The following is a 22,486-nucleotide window of genomic DNA, read 5'->3' on the forward strand; positions in this document are numbered from 1 at the left end:
TAGATGGCATATCTGCAGAATGGTATGTTAAGTTTTTCCCTCTAATTGGTGAAACACTGACCTGTCTCGTTAATGAATATTTCAGTAACAACCCACAGAGACTGTATAGAAGTCCTGGTGTCACAGTATTTATACCTACGCAAGCACACCCTACAAGTGTTACTCATTATCGACCCATCACTCTCCTGAATTGTGATTACAAGTTGCTTGCTCGTTGCTTGAACAACAGACTATCCCACTATATTGATATTCTCGCTGGACCATTTCAATATGCACGAGTCGGAGTGAAAAAAATATATCACGTACTTCAAACTGTTCGAGATGTTATTGCAAATTTTCAGACTAACACTACTAGTCATGCTTTGCTATCTTTAGATTTTAACCAAGCCTTTGATCGTGTAGATCACAATTATTTGTGGTCAGTATTGAACCATATGGGCGTTGGAGACTTATTTGTCCGTTGGATTCGCGTCCTGTATGGTGACGCTCAATCGAAATTAAAAATCAATGGGTTCCTGACTACACCTCTTAAACTCAAACGCAACGTTAGGCAAGGATGTCCATTAAGCATGACTCTTTTTATAATTTCCATCTGTCCTTTCCTACACAGCATTGCGCAACGTATCCAAGGCCTTACTATCTGCAATGTTCCTGTTAAGGTGTATAGTTTTGCTGATGACGTACATGTTTTCCTCCGTGATCCCCAGGATTTAGAAGTAGTTGAAGATTGCGTTCACAAGTACTCTGAACAGTCAGGAGCACGTCTTAATCGCTTTAAATCTAAACTTATGCCATTAGGAAATGGTTCTACGAATGAATATACCAATTTTCCTCAGGTAGTGAAGATTATGAAAGTACTTGGTATTTATTTTTCCTGCAACTTGCATGAGAGTATAGCAAAAAATTTTGAAGATGTTTTTCTGAAGGTTCGCTCTGTTTTACATCAACATACATCTCAGCACCTGTCGTTGATATCTCGTGTCTACTTTGTGAATACATATGCATTTTCCAAGTTGTGGTACGTCTGTCAAATTTTGCCTATGCCTACATCTTACATTCAGAAGTTTACGAGCATTGCTAACTGGTTTGTGTGGACAGGTATGATCTTTCGAGTACGATATCCAACTCCATGTTTACCATATGGTGCAGGAGGGCTCAACTTGATCCATGTTGCAAGTAAAACGAAAGCTTTATTCTCCTACCGAGGATTCCAAAACATTCAAGGTATTGGAGATCAACTCAGCACGACCGTTCTTTCGTCTCTCGTAGCTACCAATGATGGAGTACTACCTGTGAACTTATCTCAAATTCCTCCCGACTTTTGGTATTTTAAAGATGTAATATGTAATTATTTCTACCTGTCTGCCCGTGGCCTTCAAACCTTACCTCACAGAGTGAAACTTCTCTATAACTTGTTTCTACAAGAACAACGAAGCCAATGTCCTCACATAGTTACAAAATTCCCATCTGCGCATTGGCAACGTATTTGGAGAACAATTTCATCTACTGTTGTGTCAACCTCAGCCCGCTCCTTATGGTACAGAACTGTTAATAACATTATAGATACTAAGGCTAAACGACATCACCTTCATATTACAGATGACAACCAGTGTTCTCTTTGTGGACAAGTTGATACTTTAGAACACCGTCTCACCACCTGCAACGGATCGATCTCAGTTTGGGAAACCTATAGAGAAATGGTTCAATATTTGTGTAAAATAAGCATGGATTCCATTACTGTTCACATGCTTTTGTTTCCTGATTTTAAGTTTTTTCCTAATGAGAAGCAAAACTCTGTTGTATGGCTCACTGCTAATACCATTGAATTTATTCTGACCCCTAGTTCTCCTCAAGCACATCACACCTACAAAGATTTCCTGAGTTTACGATACGGTAAATTACCACCACCAAGAAAGAAAAAACTCTTTGCGCATTACCTGAATTACCACTTGTATGGGTATGCACTATAATTGACTTGTAAATTTCTTGTTACTTGCTCTACTATATATATTCACTTTGTAACTACAAACTGTACCAATGTGTAGTCTTATTTTTTTTTCTGAATTTTGCGCTGATATGTAATATGAATTATTAACAATAAACAAGTGAAAAAAAATGGTTAGAATAGTTGCCTTCCAAGCAGTTGATCCGGGTTCGATTCCCGGCCATCGCATTTCAATTCCAATTTTACATGCTAATATCTGTAAATAATACTAGAGAAGAACGATAATTTCTTTCTATATTTAATTATTCGTATTCTGTTTTTGTTAATTAATTAAGAGAAGAATTTTATATAATATTCATTGAGCGATGGTGGTGTAATGGATATCATAGTTGCCTTCCATGCAGTTGATCTGGGTTCGATTCCCGGAGATCGCATTTCAATTCCAATTTTACATGCTACATATCTGTAAATAATACTGGAGAAGAACGATAATTTCTTTCTATATTTAATTATTCGTATTCTCCTTTTGTTAATTAATTAAGAGAAGAATTTTATATAATATTCATTGAGCGATGATGGTGTAATGGTTAGCATAGTTGTCTTAAAAGCAGTTGATTCGGGTTCGATTCCCGGCCAATGCATTTCAATTCAAATTTTACATGCTACATATCTGTAAATAATACTGGAGAAGAACGATTATTTCTTTCTATATTTAATTTTTCGTATTCTGTTTTTGTTAATTAATTAAGAGAAGAATTTTATATAATATTCATTGAGCGATGGTGGTGTAATGGTTAGCATAGTTGTCTTCCAAGCAGTTGATCTGGGTTCGATTCCCGGCCATCGCATTTCAATTCCAATTTTACATGCTACATATCTGTAAATAATACTGGAGAAGAACGATAATTTCTTTCTATATTTAATTTTTCGTATTCTGTTTTTGTTAATTAATTAAGAGAAGAATTTTATATAATATTCATTCAGCGATGGTGGTGTAATGGTTAGCATAGTTGTCTTAAAAGCAGTTGATCCGGGTTCGATTCCCGGCCATCGCATTTCAATTCCAATTTTACATGCTACGTATCTGTAAATAATACTGGAGAAGAACGATAATTTCTTTCTATATTTAATTATTCGTATTCTGTTTTTGTTAATTAATTAAGAGAAGAATTTTATATAATATTCATTGAGCGATGGTGGTGTAATGGTTAGCATAGTTGTCTTCCAAGCAGTTGATCCGGGTTCGATTCCCGGCCATCGCATTTCAATTCCAATTTTACATGCTACATATCTGTAAATAATACTAGAGAAGAACGATAATTTCTTTCTATATTTAATTATTCGTATTCTCCTTTTGTTAATTAATTAAGAGAAGAATTTTATATAATATTCATTGAGCGATGGTGGTGTAATGGATATCATAGTTGCCTTCCATGCAGTTGATCTGGGTTCGATTCCCGGAGATCGCATTTCAATTCCAATTTTACATGCTACATATCTGTAAATAATACTGGAGAAGAACGATAATTTCTTTCTATATTTAATTTTTCGTATTCTGTTTTTGTTAATTAATTAAGAGAAGAATTTTATATAATATTCATTGAGCGATGGTGGTGTAATGGTTAGCATAGTTGCCTTCCATGCAGTTGATCTGGGTTCGATTCCCGGAGATCGCATTTCAATTCCAATTTTACATGCTACATATCTGTAAATAATACTGGAGAAGAACGATAATTTCTTTCTATATTTAATTATTCGTATTCTCCTTTTGTTAATTAATTAAGAGAAGAATTTTATATAATATTCATTGAGCGATGATGGTGTAATGGTTAGCATAGTTGCCTTCCAAGCAGTTGATATGGGTTCGATTCCCGGCCAATGCATTTCAATTCAAATTTTACATGCTACATATCTGTAAATAATACTGGAGAAGAACGATTATTTCTTTCTATATTTAATTTTTCGTATTCTGTTTTTGTTAATTAATTAAGAGAAGAATTTTATATAATATTCATTGAGCGATGGTGGTGTAATGGATATCATAGTTGCCTTCCATGCAGTTGATCTGGGTTCGATTCCCGGAGATCGCATTTCAATTCCAATTTTACATGCTACATATCTGTAAATAATACTGGAGAAGAACGATAATTTCTTTCTATATTTAATTATTCGTATTCTCCTTTTGTTAATTAATTAAGAGAAGAATTTTATATAATATTCATTGAGCGATGATGGTGTAATGGTTAGCATAGTTGCCTTCCAAGCAGTTGATATGGGTTCGATTCCCGGCCAATGCATTTCAATTCAAATTTTACATGCTACATATCTGTAAATAATACTGGAGAAGAACGATTATTTCTTTCTATATTTAATTTTTCGTATTCTGTTTTTGTTAATTAATTAAGAGAAGAATTTTATATAATATTCATTGAGCGATGGTGGTGTAATGGTTAGCATAGTTGTCTTCCAAGCAGTTGATCTGGGTTCGATTCCCGGCCATCGCATTTCAATTCCAATTTTACATGCTACATATCTGTAAATAATACTGGAGAAGAACGATAATTTCTTTCTATATTTAATTTTTCGTATTCTGTTTTTGTTAATTAATTAAGAGAAGAATTTTATATAATATTCATTCAGCGATGGTGGTGTAATGGTTAGCATAGTTGTCTTAAAAGCAGTTGATCCGGGTTCGATTCCCGGCCATCGCATTTCAATTCCAATTTTACATGCTACATATCTGTAAATAATACTGGAGAAGAACGATAATTTCTTTCTATATTTAATTATTCGTATTCTGTTTTTGTTAATTAATTAAGAGAAGAATTTTATATAATATTCATTGAGCGATGGTGGTGTAATGGTTAGCATAGTTGTCTTCCAAGCAGTTGATCCGGGTTCGATTCCCGGCCATCGCATTTCAATTCCAATTTTACATGCTACATATCTGTAAATAATACTGGAGAAGAACGATAATTTCTTTCTATATTTAATTATTCGTATTCTCCTTTTGTTAATTAATTAAGTGAAGAATTTTATATAATATTCATTGAGCGATGGTGGTGTAATGGATATCATAGTTGCTTTCCATGCAGTTGATCTGGGTTCGATTCCCGGAGATCGCATTTCAATTCCAATTTTACATGCTACATATCTGTAAATAATACTGGAGAAGAACGATAATTTCTTTCTATATTTAATTATTCGTATTCTCCTTTTGTTAATTAATTAAGTGAAGAATTTTATATAATATTCATTGAGCGATGGTGGTGCAGTTCCGCTCGAGCCGTCGAGCGAAGCACATCGTGGAGTAGTTTGACTGTGTTACGTCTGTTTGTGCTACTCCTGCGCACTTGTGTGCTGTGACAGTTTTCTCGTACTTATTGTGTTTGGCCAGTTAGTGCCTCCCAGTGAGTGAGTTCAGTGTTTTTTTGCTGTTGCTTGTTTCTTAGTAAATATGGCTTACAAAAAGGACCTGCAATTTAAATTTGTCTTTGATAAAAAGTTCCGTAGTTCACGCCCGACTTCCAGTCAAGTTTACCAGTGGTTAAGTGAAACGTTTCCGGGCATTTTTGACAATATTAGTGCTCTTCAGTTACACGCCGAGTCTTATAGTATTTATCTGAAATTTAAGAATGTACAAGCATATGAACAGTTTGCTTCTAGTGCCCCTGATTCTGTGGTCTTTCATCATGCCGATGGAATTTCTAGCACTGTCAGGATTGTTCCTGCGGAAACCCTCATAAAGCAGATTAGGATATACGACTTCCCTTTGGAGGCGCCATTACAGTTACTTGAAGAACATTTTAGTGCTTATGGAAAGGTGCGTCAAGTGGAACCCCAATTTTGGGCAGCTCCTTTTCCCCCAGGAATTGATAGTGGTATCCGCATTATTCATATGGAACTCCAGAAACATATTCCGTCACGTTTAATAGTTCAGGGCTATAAAGTGGGTGTATCCTATGATGGACAACCTATTACTTGTTTTTTTTTGCCAATCTCATTTACATACCATCTCCATTTGCCCGTTGAAAAAATCAAAACCTGTGAGTGCGAAACCGGCCCCTGTCTCTGTCCAAATGACTGAACTTGGAAAAGTGCAACGTTCCCTTCTGTCGTCACGGCCTTTGGAGGTTCGAGCAGATGTCCACCAGGAACCTGCTCGGGGTCCCCCAGAGGTTTCTTTTTTGAATGATGAGAGTGAGTTTCCTGAGTTACCAACGTCCCGCCCAGTATCGCAGTTCTCATCAGAACAAACTACTTCGGCGGAGGCAGTGCCAAAGGTACCACCCCCGATAATCCACGAGCCGCCACTGGATGTTGTGAGCCAAGTGTCAACTAGTGTTGCGCCGCCTGATACTCTTCCGGAGTCGAGTGACGCCTCTTTAGTACAGGCAGAAGCTTTTCTTTCTCCTACAGTTCCTCAAGGTGATGTTTCTGTTTCTCCTGATCCCGCATCGCAACAAAAAAGAAGACGAGTTTCAAGGTCATCTGCAAGGAAAAAAGAATTGAGTTTACTTCTTAGTGCAGTAAAAGGAACGGATAAAACTGACTCACGTGCTCCTACAGCGAAAGTGCATGCAATTTCTGATTCGGAACTCACGTGAGTGTAGGTGTGTCTGTCCTTGGAATTCTTTTTCTCCCAGAAAGCATTTTGTGGCAACAGGTTGGCTATGTCTGTCTGTTTGTTTATGTTTCTCTTTGGTGTTGTTACGGGACAACGGAACTCTATATTACAAGCAGTGCCATGGGTGAATAGAAACTTCTCCCTTGTGTGCGCAGACAACAATTTTCATTTTCATAGTGCGTCTGTTATTATTATTATTATTATTATTATTATTATTATTATTATTATTATTATTATTATTATTTTTTGTACCGATATGTCAGCGGTAAATTCATTTACTGTGTTAGCTCTTAATATCCATCGCATCAGTTCAGCGTCTAATAAAGCCCTTCTTAAACACTTCATTGAACAACGTCACCCCGATGTATGTGGTATCGTTGAACTGACTTTTCCGTCGTTAGACTTTCTTAGTGACTACCACGCAATAATTAATTGTGAATCATCTACAGGGGTGGCTCTTTTGGTAAGGAAGGGTCTTACGTATGATAGAGTGGCCTTATCTCCCGATGGGAGGGCAATACGTTGTTATATTCACGATATTTGTGTGATTCTTCTCTATGCGCCTTCGGGCTATCTCATGGTACGAGAAAGGGAACAGTTTTATGAGCATACCATCCCGTCTTTAATTCCGCCTGGCATTAATCAGTGTATTTTGATCGGTGATTTTAATGCTGTAATTAACCCCCAAGATTCTCTCAACCCCTCACCTCCATGTTATGCGTTAGAGGCGCTTGTGCGAGCTATGCAGCTACAGGATGCGCTCAGTGTATCCAACTCGCCGCATGCGTTCACATTCTGTGGGTCCACAAATAAGAGTCGCCTCGATCGAGCGTATTTAACGGCACCTTTAAGTTCGACGGTGGTCCATTTGTTAACTCTTCACTTGCCGTTCTCCGACCATTCGGCAATTGAAATGGCTCTTAAATTGCCGTTTTCCATACCTGCCGCACGAGGTTCTTCTTTTTGGAAAATTAATACGGAAGTTATGTCACGAGAGGAAGTGGTGGAGTTGTTTGCTACTAAGTTTGTCTATTGGTGTAGTATGAAAAAATATTATTCGACTGTCGGATCATGGTGGAATGTATATTGTAAGCCCAAAATCCGTAGTTTTTTTCAATGGCGCGGTAGAATCTCGCGCGAGAACGATCGTCTGTTGCACGAATTTTTTTATCGTGCTCTTTGTGAACTTTGGGCGGCTCCTGCTTCCCTGGAAAATTTCGCACGTATCAACGATCTTAAATTCCGGATGAAACAGATTTACGCACATTCCTCGCTGCAAGCTTATTTTTCTGAGGATTTCTATCATTGTTTCCCAGAGGAAACTGCGTCTATATATCATGTAGACCGCCTGCTACGAAAAAGGAGATCGACTTTCATCCCTTCCCTTGTTTTACATGATGGGAAGACTACGAACGATGTTTTCCAGATTTTACATGAATTTACGCGCTATTATACTGCGTTTGCGAGTGCAAAAACAATGGATTATGCTTACGGAACGGAATTCTTGTCCACGTTACCCCACCACCTAACGGATCAAGAAGGTCAGGCGTTAATGAGTCCCATCACCGAACATGAAATTTTCAATGTTCTCAAGAAAGCTAAAGGTCGCAGTGCCCCTGGAATAGATGGCTTGAACATAGCCTGTTACAAACGTTATTGGCCATGTCTCCGTGCAACGCTCGTTACTCTCTTTAACGATTTATTATCGGGGGCCGCGTTTTCGCACAACACCGCCGTCCTTGTACTTATTCCTAAATCATCTTCCGCACGTGAGGTTTCAGACTTCCGACCTATCTCTTTATTGCCAGTTGACCTCAAACTATTTACCAAGATACTCACCTCGCGACTACGACCAATTGTTCGCCGCTATATCAGTCCTTTTCAGGCCGCACTCCACGAGACCCATAACCTTCAGTATACTTTACGTTCACTTCGAGATCTTTTTGCGTATTTTCATTCCCGTCATGTGCCGGCGGGAGCACTGGCGGTGGACCTGGAAAAAGCGTATGATAGCGTCGATCATGGCTTCTTAGCGTTAACTCTTGAAGCCTGGGGTTTCCCGTTAGCCTTCCGGAGGGTCATCTCCAATCTGTATTCCACAGCCAACTTTCGCATTCAGATTAATGGCCATTTATCCCCCGTTATTCAGTTACAACGCGGTTTGCGTCAGGGTTGTAGTTTGAGTTTCACGCTCTTTGCATTGGTGCTAGACCCTTTACTTCGGCGGTTGGCCACATTATCGCCTCCTGGGCCCTCTATGTTTCGCAGCCAAAATATCTTTGCGTATGCTGATGATCTGAACGTAACCGGAGTGGATCCCGCGACTATGATGGAATGTTTTCCAGTTTTGCAACGCTTTTCGCGTTGTTCCGGTCTCCACTATAATACCCGTAAGACTCACGTTCTACAGTTTCATGGTTTTCATTTACCTCCCAGTGACCCTGGTACACCACCTTTACCTCATGTCACGTCTTTAACCATCCTCGGGATTCCCTTTACGTCCTGTCCCACTCCGCATTATGATGAGATTTGGTCCCCACTGTTATCACAAGTCCGTCAACTGTTGTATTCCATGCGTTTTCGAAGACTCCCTCTATTACATCGTATTCAATTTATTAACGTTTATGTGGCGACCAAATTATGGTACCGTGCGAGAATCTACCCTCTCCCGGAACTATATGCACGTAAGTTTGAATCCCTGTTTCTCTGGCATATTTGGCGCGGTTTCTTTTTCCGCATTCCTCGTACTGCCCTTTACCTTCCGCGTTTTCGTGGGGGATTAAGTCTCGTTCACCTTCGCCTTAAATGCCAAACTTTGTTTATGAGCGACTTTTATAATGCTCTTGTCATTGAAGACTCTGTAACACAACGATGGATTCGTTGCTTCTGGCCGAGCTATGAATCTCCTCTAAACCCTCCTTTTATACAATTTGCCGCCCAGTGTCCATCTTATGTTTTGACCTTAATTCGTCATTGGACCTACGCTGGGACGATCATTGATCCCGCCCGTCATACTGCCCGTACATTATATCGTCTTCTTTTAGAGTTAACATATCCTCAGACACGACTTCGAATACTCCACCATTTCCCGCAGGTGATATGGCCTCAAGTCTGGGAAAATATTTTTGATGCTGTGTTACCTTCTTATATGCAAGAGGCCTGGTTTAAAGTTGTTCATCAGCTTATCCCTACTCGTGCGCGTTTATACGCAGTTCATCGCGCACCCGATGCGCTTTGCGAAAGATGCAATGAAGAAGATACATTGGACCATCGTTACACGCAGTGCGTAGGTGCGTCCACAATCTGGAGAAATCTGACGGTGATGTTAGGTCGAATTAGCCGCCGTCCACCACATCAGTTCACTGTTGATTACTTGCTACTTCCAGATTTTCATTTCTTCCCACCTGCCAAACATCATGCTGTGCTCTTCCTAATTGCGTGTACGATAATTTATGTTCAGCGCTACACGCCTTTGTTGGATGCATGCACGTATTTTGACTTTTTGCGACGCACGCGCAGAAAACTCTTCCCTCCCGCGGTGGACCGGCGTCTCTTCAGTCGGTTTTTAGAGGTGGTGTTGCTATAAACTCTTTCCTTCCCGTACGTATGACAGTGGTGCCCACCCCCCCTTATGTCCATGACGCACCCCCCCAAGTGTCTATCCGTAGGTGTTCTTCCATGAAAAAAATCTTCTTTTCGATTAATTTTACCCCCCCCCCATCAAACATATTTATATGGATTTTTAACCCCCCCACAATATTTCAATGACGCAGTTTGCGTCATAGCCCCCCCTTGTGGGCACCCCTGCGTATGAATATGGACAAGTATGTAGCCAAAGTTTTTTTTTTCATTTTTTTCATTTTTTTTCATTTTTTTTCATTTTTTTTCATTTTTTCATTTTTTTAACAATCATTTATATATATAATCATTTCTTTTCTAAATTTTCTGATATGTTGATTTTTTATAGGTTAATATTCGTTCAGTACGGTTATTGATAGAGCTGCTCTCTTGTATTAATTCATACCGGCAGTTGTCCGGTTCTTGTTAAGTTAGTGTATGTTCTGTCAGTACAATAAAAACTAGTGGTGTAATGGTTAGCATAGTTGTCTTCCAAGCAGTTGATATGGGTTCGATTCCCGGCCATCGCACTTCAATTCCAATTTTACATGCTACGTATCTGTAAATAATACTGGAGAAGAACGATAATTTCTTTTTATATTTAATTATTTGTAATATCTTTTTGTTAATTAATTAAGAGAGGAATTTTATATAATATTCATTGAGCGATGGTGGTGTAATGGATATCATAGTTGCCTTCCATGCAGTTGATCTGGGTTCGATTCCCGGAGATCGCATTTCAATTCCAATTTTACATGCTACATATCTGTAAATAATACTAGAGAAGAACGATAATTTCTTTCTATATTTAATTATTCGTATTCTGTTTTTGTTAATTAATTAAGAGAAGAATTTTATATAATATTCATTGAGCGATGGTGGTGTAATGGTTAGCATAGTTGTCTTCCAAGCAGTTGATATGGGTTCGATTCCCGGCCATCGCACTTCAATTCCAATTTTACATGCAACGTATCTGTAAATAATACTGGAGAAGAACGATAATTTCTTTTTATATTTAATTATTTGTAATATCTTTTTGTTAATTAATTAAGAGAGGAATTTTATATAATATTCATTGAGCGATGGTGGTGTAATGGATATCATAGTTGCCTTCCATGCAGTTGATCTGGGTTCGATTCCCGGAGATCGCATTTCAATTCCAATTTTACATGCTACATATCTGTAAATAATACTAGAGAAGAACGATAATTTCTTTCTATATTTAATTATTCGTATTCTCCTTTTGTTAATTAATTAAGAGAAGAATTTTATATAATATTCATTGAGCGATGGTGGTGTAATGGTTAGCATAGTTGTCTTCCAAGCAGTTGATATGGGTTCGATTCCCGGCCATCGCACTTCAATTCCAATTTTACATGCTACGTATCTGTAAATAATACTGGAGAAGAACGATAATTTCTTTTTATATTTAATTATTTGTAATATCTTTTTGTTAATTAATTAAGAGAGGAATTTTATATAATATTCATTGAGCGATGGTGGTGTAATGGATATCATAGTTGCCTTCCATGCAGTTGATCTGGGTTCGATTCCCGGAGATCGCATTTCAATTCCAATTTTACATGCTACATATCTGTAAATAATACTAGAGAAGAACGATAATTTCTTTCTATATTTAATTATTCGTATTCTGTTTTTGTTAATTAATTAAGAGAAGAATTTTATATAATATTCATTGAGCGATGGTGGTGTAATGGTTAGCATAGTTGTCTTCCAAGCAGTTGATATGGGTTCGATTCCCGGCCATCGCACTTCAATTCCAATTTTACATGCTACGTATCTGTAAATAATACTGGAGAAGAACGATAATTTCTTTTTATATTTAATTATTTGTAATATCTTTTTGTTAATTAATTAAGAGAGGAATTTTATATAATATTCATTGAGCGATGGTGGTGTAATGGATATCATAGTTGCCTTCCATGCAGTTGATCTGGGTTCGATTCCCGGAGATCGCATTTCAATTCCAATTTTACATGCTACATATCTGTAAATAATAATAGAGAAGAACGATAATTTCTTTCTATATTTAATTATTCGTATTCTCCTTTTGTTAATTAATTAAGAGAAGAATTTTATATAATATTCATTGAGCGATGGTGGTGTAATGGTTAGCATAGTTGCCTTCCAAGCAGTTGATATGGGTTCGATTCCCGGCCATCGCACTTCAATTCCAATTTTACATGCTACGTATCTGTAAATAATACTGGAGAAGAACGATAATTTCTTTTTATATTTAATTATTTGTAATATCTTTTTGTTAATTAATTAAGAGAGGAATTTTATATAATATTCATTGAGCGATGGTGGTGTAATGGATATCATAGTTGCCTTCCATGCAGTTGATATGGGTTCGATTCCCGGCCAATGCATTTCAATTCAAATTTTACATGCTACGTATCTGTAAATAATACTGGAGAAGAACGATTATTTCTTTCTATATTTAATTTTTCGTATTCTGTTTTTGTTAATTAATTAAGAGAAGAATTTTATATAATATTCATTGAGCGATGATGGTGTAATGGTTAGCATAGTTGTCTTCCAAGCAGTTGATATGGGTTCGATTCCCGGGCATCGCATTTCAATTCCAATTTTACATGCTACATATCTGTAAATAATACTGGAGAAGAACGATAATTTCTTTCTATATTTAATTTTTCGTATTCTGTTTTTGTTAATTAATTAAGTGAAGAATTTTATATAATATTCATTGAGCGATGGTGGTGTAATGGATATCATAGTTGCCTTCCATGCAGTTGATCTGGGTTCGATTCCCGGAGATCGCATTTCAATTCCAATTTTACATGCTACATATCTGTAAATAATACTGGAGAAGAACGATAATTTCTTTCTATATTTAATTATTCGTATTCTCCTTTTGTTAATTAATTAAGAGAAGAATTTTATATAATATTCATTGAGCGATGGTGGTGTAATGGATATCATAGTTCCCTTCCATGCAGTTGATCTGGGTTCGATTCCCGGAGATCGCATTTCAATTCCAATTTTACATGCTACATATCTGTAAATAATACTGGAGAAGAACGATAATTTCTTTCTATATTTAATTATTCGTATTCTCCTTTTGTTAATTAATTAAGTGAAGAATTTTATATAATATTCATTGAGCGATGGTGGTGTAATGGTTAGCATAGTTGTCTTCCAAGCAGTTGATATGGGTTCGATTCCCGGCCATCGCACTTCAATTCCAATTTTACATGCTACGTATCTGTAAATAATACTGGAGAAGAACGATAATTTCTTTTTATATTTAATTATTTGTAATATCTTTTTGTTAATTAATTAAGAGAGGAATTTTATATAATATTCATTGAGCGATGGTGGTGTAATGGTTAGCATAGTTGCCTTCCAAGCAGTTGATATGGGTTCGATTCCCGGCCATCGCACTTCAATTCCAATTTTACATGCTACGTATCTGTAAATAATACTGGAGAAGAACGATAATTACTTTTTATATTTAATTATTCGTTATCTCCTTTTCTTAATTAATTAAGAGAAGGATTTTATATAATATTCATTGAGCGATGGTGGTGTAATGGTTAGCATAGTTGAATTCCAAGCAGTTGATCCGGGTTCAATTCCCGGCCATCACATTTCAATTCCAATTTTACATGTTACATATCTGTAAATAATACTGGAGAAGAACGATTATTTCTTTCTATATTTAATTTTTCGTATTCTGTTTTTGTTAATTAATTAAGAGAAGAATTTTTATATAATATTCATTGAGCGATGGTGGTGTAATGGATATCATAGTTGGCTTCCATGCAGTTGATCTGGGTTTGATTCCCGGAAATCGCATTTCAATTCCAATTTTACATGCTACATATCTGTAAATAATACTGGAGAAGAACGATAATTTCTTTCTATACTTAATTATTCGTATTCTCCTTTTGTTAATTAATTAAGTGAAGAATTTTATATAATATTCATTGAGCGATGGTGGTGTAATGGTTAGCATAGTTGCCTTCCATGCAGTTGATCTGGGTTCGACTCCCGGAGATCGCTTCTCAATTCCAATTTTACATGCTACATATCTGTAAATAATACTGGAGAAGAACGATAATTTCCTTCTAAATTTAATTTTTCGTATTCCCCTTTTGTTAATTAATTAAGAGAAGAATTTTCTATAATATTCATTGAGCGATGGTGGTGTAATGGATAGTATAGTTGCCTTCCATGCAGTTGATCTGGGTTCGATTCCCGGAGATCGCATTTCAATTCCAATTTTACATGCTACATATCTGTAAATAATACTGGAGAAGAACGATAATTTCTTTCTATATTTAATTATTCGTATTCTCCTTTTGTTAATTAATTAAGTGAAGAATTTTATATAATATTCATTGAGCGATGGTGGTGTAATGGATAGCATAGTTGCCTTCCAAGCAGTTTATCCGGGTTCGGTTCCCGGACATCGCATTTCAATTCCAATTTTAGACGATACATATCTGTAAATAATACTGTAGAAGAACGATAATTTCTTTCTATATACTATTAATTTTTCGTATTCCCCTTTTGTTAATTAATTAAAAGAAGAATTTTTATATAATATTCATTGAGCGATGGTGGTGTAATGGATAGCATAGTTGCCTTCCATACAGTTGATCTGGGTTCGATTCCCGGAGATCGCATTTCAATTCCAATTTTCCATGCTACATATCTGTAAATAATACTGGAGAAGAACGATAATTTCTTCCTATATTTAATTATTTGAATTCTCCTTTTGTTAATTAATTAAGAGAAGAATTTTATATAATATTCATTGAGCGATGGTGGTGTAATGGTTAGCATAGTTGCCTTCCAAGCAGTTGATCTTCTCTTAATTCTTCTCTTAATTATTTAACAAAAACAGATTACGAATAATTAAATATAGAAAGAAATTATCGTTCTTCTCCAGTATTATTTACAGATATGTAGCATGTAAAACTGCAATTGAAGTGCGATGGCCGGGAATCGAACCCGGATCAACTGCTTGGAAGGCAACTATGCTAACCATTACACCACCATCGCTCAATGAATATTATAGAAAATTCTTCTCTTAATTAATTGACAAAAGGAGAATACGAATAATTGAATATAGAAAGAAATTATCGTTCTTCTCCAGTATTATTTACAGATATGTAGCATGTAAAATTGGAATTGAAATGCATAGGCTGGGAATCAAACCCGGATCAACTGCTTGGAAGGCAACTACGCTAACCATTACACCACCATCGCTCAATGAATATTATATAAATTTCTTCTCTTAATTATTTAAGAAAAACAGATTTGGAATAATTAAATATAGAAAGAAATTATCGTTCTTCTCCATTATTATTTACAGATATGTAGCATGTAAAATTGGAATTGAAGTGCGATGGCCGGGAATCGAACCCGGATCAACTGCTTGGAAGGCAACTATGCTAACCATTACACCACCATCGCTCAATGAATATTATGTAAATTTCTTCTCTTAATTATTTAAAAAAACAGATTACGAATAATTAAATATAGAAAGAAATTATCGTTCTTCTCCAGTATTATTTACAGATATGTAGCATGTAAAATTGGAATTGAAGTGCGATGGCCGGGAATCGAACCCGGATCAACTGCTTGGAAGGCCACTATCCTAACCATTACACCACCATCGCTCAATGAATATTATATAAAATTCTTCTCTTAATTATTTAACAAAAACAGATTACGAATAATTAAATATAGAAAGAAATTATCGTTCTTCTCCAGTATTATTTACAGATATGTAGCATGTAAAACTGGAATTGAAATGCGTAAGCTGGGAATCAAACCCGGATCAACTGCTTGGAAGGCAACTATGCTAACCATTACACCACCATCGCTCAATGAATATTATAGAAAATTCTTCTCTTATTTAATTAACAAAAGGGGAATACGAATAATTAAATATAGAAAGAAATTATCGTTCTTCTCCAGTATTATTTACAGATATGTAGCATGTAAAATTGGAATTGAAATGCGTAGCCTGGGAATCAAACCCGGATCAAGTGCTTGGAAAGCAACTATGCTATCCATTACACCACCATCGCTCAATGAATATTATATAAAATTCTTCTCTTAATTAATTAACAAAAGGAGAATACGAATAATTAAATATAGAAAGAAATTATCGTTCTTCTCCAGTATTATTTACAGATATGTAGCATGTAAAATTGGAATTGAAATGCATAGGCTGGGAATCAAACCCGGATCAACTGCTTGGAAGGCAACTACGCTAACCATTACACCACCATCGCTCAATGAATATTATATAAATTTCTTCTCTTAATTATTTAAGAAAAACAGATTTGGAATAATTAAATATAGAAAGAAATTATCGTTCTTCTCCATTATTATTTACAGATATGTAGCATGTAAAATTGGAATTGAAGTGCGATGGCCGGGAATCGAACCCGGATCAACTGCTTAGAAGGCAACTATGCTAACCATTACACCACCATCGCTCAATGAATATTATATAAATTTCTTCTCTTAATTATTTAACAAAAACAGATTTGGGATAATTAAATATAGAAAGAAATTATCGTTCTTCTCCATTATTATTTACAGATATGTAGCATGTAAAATTGGAATTGAAATGCATAGGCTGGGAATCAAACCCGGATCAAGTGCTTGGAAAGCAACTATGCTATCCATTACACCACCATCGCTCAATGAATATTATATAAAATTCTTCTCTTAATTAATTAACAAAAGGAGAATTCAAATAATTAAATATAGGAAGAAATTATCGTTCTTCTCCAGTATTATTTACAGATATGTAGCATGGAAAATTGGAATTGAAATGCGATCTCCGGGAATCGAACCCAGATCAACTGTATGGAAGGCAACTATGCTATCCATTACACCACCATCGCTCAATGAATATTATATAAAAATTCTTCTTTTAATTAATTAACAAAAGGGGAATACGAAAAATTAATAGTATATAGAAAGAAATTATCGTTCTTCTACAGTATTATTTACAGATATGTATCGTCTAAAATTGGAATTGAAATGCGATGTCCGGGAACCGAACCCGGATAAACTGCTTGGAAGGCAACTATGCTATCCATTACACCACCATCGCTCAATGAATATTATATAAAATTCTTCACTTAATTAATTAACAAAAGGAGAATACGAATAATTAAATATAGAAAGAAATTATCGTTCTTCTCCAGTATTATTTACAGATATGTAGCATGTAAAATTGGAATTGAAATGCGATCTCCGGGAATCGAACCCAGATCAACTGCATGGAAGGCAACTATGCTATCCATTACACCACCATCGCTCAATGAATATTATATAAAAATTCTTCTTTTAATTAATTAACAAAAGGGGAATACGAAAAATTAATAGTATATAGAAAGAAATTATCGTTCTTCTACAGTATTATTTACAGATATGTATCGTCTAAAATTGGAATTGAAATGCGATGTCCGGGAACCGTACCCGGATAAACTGCTTGGAAGGCAACTATGCTATCCATTACACCACCATCGCTCAATGAATATTATATAAAATTCTTCTCTTAATTAATTAACAAAAGGGGAATACGAATAATTAAATATAGAAAGAAATTATCGTTCTTCTCCAGTATTATTTACAGATATGTAGCATGTAAAATTAGAATTGAAATGCGTAGGCTGGGAATCAAACCCGGATCAAGTGCTTGGAAAGCAACTATGCTATCCATTACACCACCATCGCTCAATGAATATTATATAAAATTCTTCTCTTAATTAATTAACAAAAGGAGAATACGAATAATTAAATATAGAAAGAAATTATCGTTCTTCTCCAGTATTATTTACAGATATGTAGCATGTAAAATTGGAATTGAAATGCGATGGCCGGAAATCGAACCCGTATCAACTGCCTGGAAGGCAACTATGCTAACCATTACACCACCATCGCTCAATGAATATTTTATAAAATTCTTCTCTTAATTAATTAACAAAAGGAGAATACGAATAATTAAATATAGAAAGAAATTATCGTTCTTCTCCAGTATTATTTACAGATATGTAGCATGTAAAATTGGAATTGAAATGCATAGGCTGGGAATCAAACCCGGATCAACTGCTTGGAAGGCAACTACGCTAACCATTACACCACCATCGCTCAATGAATATTATATAAATTTCTTCTCTTAATTATTTAACAAAAACAGATTTGGGATAATTAAATATAGAAAGAAATTATCGTTCTTCTCCATTATTATTTACAGATATGTAGCATGTAAAATTGGAATTGAAGTGCGATGGCCGAGAATCGAACCCGGATCAACTGCTTGGAAGGCAACTATGCTAACCATTACACCACCATCGCTCAATGAATATTATAGAATATTCGCACTTCATCGCACTTCAATTCCAATTTTACATGCTACATATCTGTAAATAATACTGGAGAAGAACGATAATTTTTTTCTATATTTAATTATTCGTAATCTGTTTTTGTTAATTAATTAAGAAAAAGAATTTTATATAATATTCATTGAGCGATGGTGGTGTAATGGTTAGCATAGTTGCCTTCCAAGCAGTTGATCCGGGTTCGATTCCCGGCCATCGCACTTGAATTCCAATTTTACGTGCTACATATCTGTAAATAATACTGGAGAAGAACGATAATTTCTTTCTATATTTAATTGTTCGTAATCTGTTTTTGTTAAATAATTAAGAGAAGAATTTTATATAATATTCATTGAGCGATGGTGGTGTAATGGTTAGGATAGTGGCCTTCCAAGCAGTTGATCCGGGTTCGATTCCCGGCCATCGCACTTCAATTCCAATTTTACATGCTACATATCTGTAAATAATACTGGAGAAGAACGATAATTTCTTTCTATATTTAATTGTTCGTAATCTGTTTTTGTTAAATAATTAAGAGAAGAATTTTATATAATATTCATTGAGCGATGGTGGTGTAATGGATACTGTGTTTGCTTGTTGAAGTGAGTAGACGTGTCCTCGCTCTGTGCAACAAGCTCTGACGCGTTTACTTTCAACGCTGCCTTCTATAGCAATCAGGCTTGCTGTTGTTTTTTGTTTTTTTCTTTCTTTTTTTCTGTGTTCTTTTTGTGAGTGAATTAGTTGAATGAACCATGTCGTTAAAAAGGGTAAATACTCTTAAATATGATTTTGGTGGTGTTTCGCAGCGACCAAGCACCTTGAGTTTGCATCAGTGGCTCAGTGATAACTTCAAATTTACTGTTGATGATGTATTAAGTATCGAAATGGATGTTTATCGCAAATTGTTATATGTGAAACTTCGTACCGAAGAGCTTTGTGAATCAGTTTTGCGTACTTCTGACGGAACTGTGTACTATAGTGATACAGATGGGAAACATCCAGTACCAGTTTTGTGGGCCGATGTGCAAATTGTAACCGTTAAGTTGCTTTGTACGCCAATGGAACTTGATGATGCTGAAATTAGAAGTGTTCTTGGGGACTATGGTGTTATTTCTAAAATTTCAGATGAACTTTATTCTGCTGATCATGTTTACCCTATACGAACCGGGCGTAAATTGATACGAATGGAAGTGAAACGACCTATTCCATCGTTTGTTGTAATCCAAGGACAAAAGTTTTGTGTTACGTACCCCAATCAGACCCGTACATGCCTCAGGTGCAATGGGGCACATATGTATTCTAATTGCCCCCTTCGTGTTCCCAGTGATCCCAACAGTTATGCAGCTAAGGTCGCCCCTACACTTCGCACTAATAATTCTGCAGATCGTCTCATGCCTAAATTTGACAGTTTGCCCATTACTTCCCGCCCTTGGAACAAACCCACCATCAGTGTATCATGCTCATCTGACCCAAGTGTGCCTACAGTAGATGCAACTCAATTTCCTGAACTACCCACTACGAATGTTTCCTGTGAGCCGAACAATGCTACTAGTGTCTCCTCAGAATTGCCTGTACGTGCGTGTTCTATTCCTTCCACTGAAAAAACAGAAGCCCCGCAGCAGTTACCAATTACATCTGATGCCCTCTTGTCTAATTGTGTTACGGATGTTGAACCAGTTTCTGGAGAACATGACTTCTCATCGATTACGTCGGCTTCTACGATCGTTCATCGTAACGAGTGCTGTACTTCTGGTTCCCAGGACAATTGTGGTTCGTCTGAGGATATGCATCGTGCACCACCCACCCCATCCCCGCCTAGTGAGATGCAGGGTGCTTCTCCTATCACGGACTTCAATGCAATTAGTGACGAAAATCGAAATCGCCGCAAGCGTTCCAAACGTAATGAACTGAGTCAAAAACTGTTTAAGAAATGTGAAAATGACCCGACCACATCTATTGTGTCTACAAATATTGATACTATGTCATGATATCATGGTTGGTGCATGCGTTATGTGTCAATGGCTCCAGATCAATTGTGTTACGATCAGTTAGTATCTCCTATACTGCGTTAGATTGACTTGTATGTCATTCCAATGTTCTACGCTTCCCTTCACAGTTTTACTTGTTTTTAATTATGCTTTTATCTTTATTTTCTTCGCTCTTTGTTTTGTATTGGTGGTGTTATGTGCTTTCTAGTGTGATGATGCTTAAAATTGCTACGATTAACATTAATAACTTGCAAAGTTCTGCCAAACAATCTGCACTACGTGACTTTTTGAATGTAGAGGGTATTGATGTTGCCCTTTTACAAGAAGTTGGTCTTTTTGAACTGAATCTCGGTCCAACCTATACTGTAGAAAATAATTTTGACAATAGCGGCACAGGTACAGCGATTGTTTTTCGCAATTCAACAAGTTTCTCTTCTCCTGTGTTCCATCCGTCCGCTCGAATCATACGTGGTAACCTAGGCGATATCAATCTTGTCAATCTTTATTCTCCGAGTGGTTCACAAGCTCGAACCAGGCGAAATACCTTCTTTTCCCAGGACGTTGCTCTGTCACTTGGATCCAATGTTGAAAGGTTAATTTTGGCGGGAGATTACAATTGCGTTTTAAGGCCTGAAGATCAAACGCCGGGATTTAACTACTGCCATGCTCTCCAGGAATTAGTGACTGGACTTCATTTACGAGACACATGGATCTGTCTGAAACCGCAAGCACGGGATTACACCTACCTATCACACCAGAGTGCGTCACGCCTTGACCGCATATATGTATCTCCCGTATTGGTGCCATGCATTAAGCAAGTTGAAATTGCCCCCACCTCCTTTTCTGATCACTCAGCTTATATTGTATCCTTCACCGTTCCTGATCTAACTGTTGAACGAGGTCGCGGTTATTGGCAATTCAACGCATCGTTATTGGAAGACGATCAATTTTGTGCTGACTTTCAATCCAAATGGCATTACTGGCTTAGACAACGTCAATACTTTCCTACTGTTAGTGATTGGTGGCATGCTTATTTCAAACCACGATTTGCAAGTTTCTGTCGGTGGTACTCAGCTGAAAAGTCCAGAGATCTTCGTAATCTGCTTTACTTTTATACCATGTGTTTGCGCGAAGCTCGCTGTGCTGCTGTTTCTGACTTAACTATGTTCTCTCAGGTTAAGCGTTATCAAGCCTTGCTTCTCAATTTGCATCGCCGCCGTATAGCAGGTATCAAGGTCAGAAGCAAGGTTCCAATAATAGATGCTGATGAAGAGCCATCATTACATCATATTCTCAAAGAAATCAAACGAGGCCAAGGAAAATGGATCCATCGAATCACTGATGACGAAGGACATCTTCATCAGGATGCTGCTTCCATTAAACATGTGTTTTGGTTGCACTACTCCAAACTTTATGGTATGGCTAACATTACTCCAACGTCTGAGGAATTTTCTACACCACCCTCTGCTCTTCTTGATGATGCTGCACAGCAATCTCTTGTTCGCCCTTTTAGTATTGAAGAGGTACAGCACGCTGTCCTTGCAGCTCCCAAAGGTAAATCTCCAGGGCTCGATGGAATCTCTGCAGAATGGTATGTCAAGTTTTTCCCTCTCATTGGTGAAATACTGACCTGTATCGTTAACGAGTATTTCAGTACTAACCCACAGCGACTGTATCGTAGCCCAGGTGTTACAGTATTTATACCTAAGCAAGCACATCCCACAAGTGTTAATCATTATCGCCCTATCACTCTCCTCAATTGTGATTACAAGTTACTTGCCCGTTGTTTGAACAATAGACTCAGACTCTATATTGATATTCTCGCTAGACCATTTCAATATGCAAGAGTAGGTGTGAAGAAAATATACCACGTACTTCAAACTATTCGAGATGTTATCGCAAATTTTCA

At 36.6% G+C, this 22,486-nt stretch overlaps 13 non-coding genes across 13 annotated transcripts; 9 read left to right on the top strand and 4 right to left on the bottom strand.

Annotated features, from left to right (window-relative positions):
- The first annotated feature begins 2,721 nt into the window (after positions 1–2,721).
- Positions 2,722–2,793, top strand: TRNAG-UCC (transfer RNA glycine (anticodon UCC)). The gene has a single exon. It is a non-coding gene; the product is annotated as a tRNA-Gly (tRNA).
- Positions 2,794–2,928: 135 nt separating this feature from the next.
- On the top strand, positions 2,929–3,000 carry TRNAL-UAA (transfer RNA leucine (anticodon UAA)). Its single transcript has one exon. It is a non-coding gene; the product is annotated as a tRNA-Leu (tRNA).
- Positions 3,001–3,135: 135 nt separating this feature from the next.
- Positions 3,136–3,207, top strand: TRNAG-UCC (transfer RNA glycine (anticodon UCC)). Its single transcript has one exon. It is a non-coding gene; the product is annotated as a tRNA-Gly (tRNA).
- A 1,170-nt stretch (positions 3,208–4,377) lies between these two features.
- On the top strand, positions 4,378–4,449 carry TRNAG-UCC (transfer RNA glycine (anticodon UCC)). Its single transcript has one exon. It is a non-coding gene; the product is annotated as a tRNA-Gly (tRNA).
- Positions 4,450–4,584: 135 nt separating this feature from the next.
- Positions 4,585–4,656, top strand: TRNAL-UAA (transfer RNA leucine (anticodon UAA)). Its single transcript has one exon. It is a non-coding gene; the product is annotated as a tRNA-Leu (tRNA).
- Positions 4,657–4,791: 135 nt separating this feature from the next.
- TRNAG-UCC (transfer RNA glycine (anticodon UCC)) lies at positions 4,792–4,863 on the top strand. The gene has a single exon. It is a non-coding gene; the product is annotated as a tRNA-Gly (tRNA).
- A 7,441-nt stretch (positions 4,864–12,304) lies between these two features.
- TRNAG-UCC (transfer RNA glycine (anticodon UCC)) lies at positions 12,305–12,376 on the top strand. The gene has a single exon. It is a non-coding gene; the product is annotated as a tRNA-Gly (tRNA).
- Positions 12,377–13,546: 1,170 nt separating this feature from the next.
- On the top strand, positions 13,547–13,618 carry TRNAG-UCC (transfer RNA glycine (anticodon UCC)). Its single transcript has one exon. It is a non-coding gene; the product is annotated as a tRNA-Gly (tRNA).
- A 1,555-nt stretch (positions 13,619–15,173) lies between these two features.
- On the bottom strand, positions 15,174–15,245 carry TRNAG-UCC (transfer RNA glycine (anticodon UCC)). Its single transcript has one exon. It is a non-coding gene; the product is annotated as a tRNA-Gly (tRNA).
- A 342-nt stretch (positions 15,246–15,587) lies between these two features.
- On the bottom strand, positions 15,588–15,659 carry TRNAG-UCC (transfer RNA glycine (anticodon UCC)). Its single transcript has one exon. It is a non-coding gene; the product is annotated as a tRNA-Gly (tRNA).
- A 962-nt stretch (positions 15,660–16,621) lies between these two features.
- Positions 16,622–16,693, bottom strand: TRNAR-UCU (transfer RNA arginine (anticodon UCU)). The gene has a single exon. It is a non-coding gene; the product is annotated as a tRNA-Arg (tRNA).
- Positions 16,694–18,494: 1,801 nt separating this feature from the next.
- Positions 18,495–18,566, bottom strand: TRNAG-UCC (transfer RNA glycine (anticodon UCC)). Its single transcript has one exon. It is a non-coding gene; the product is annotated as a tRNA-Gly (tRNA).
- A 172-nt stretch (positions 18,567–18,738) lies between these two features.
- On the top strand, positions 18,739–18,810 carry TRNAG-UCC (transfer RNA glycine (anticodon UCC)). The gene has a single exon. It is a non-coding gene; the product is annotated as a tRNA-Gly (tRNA).
- Positions 18,811–22,486: the final 3,676 nt, after the last annotated feature.

Source organism: Thermobia domestica, chromosome 7 (genome assembly GCF_964235325.1).
Source record: "Thermobia domestica chromosome 7, izTheDome1.hap1.1, whole genome shotgun sequence".
Taxonomy (NCBI): domain Eukaryota; kingdom Metazoa; phylum Arthropoda; class Insecta; order Zygentoma; family Lepismatidae; genus Thermobia; species Thermobia domestica.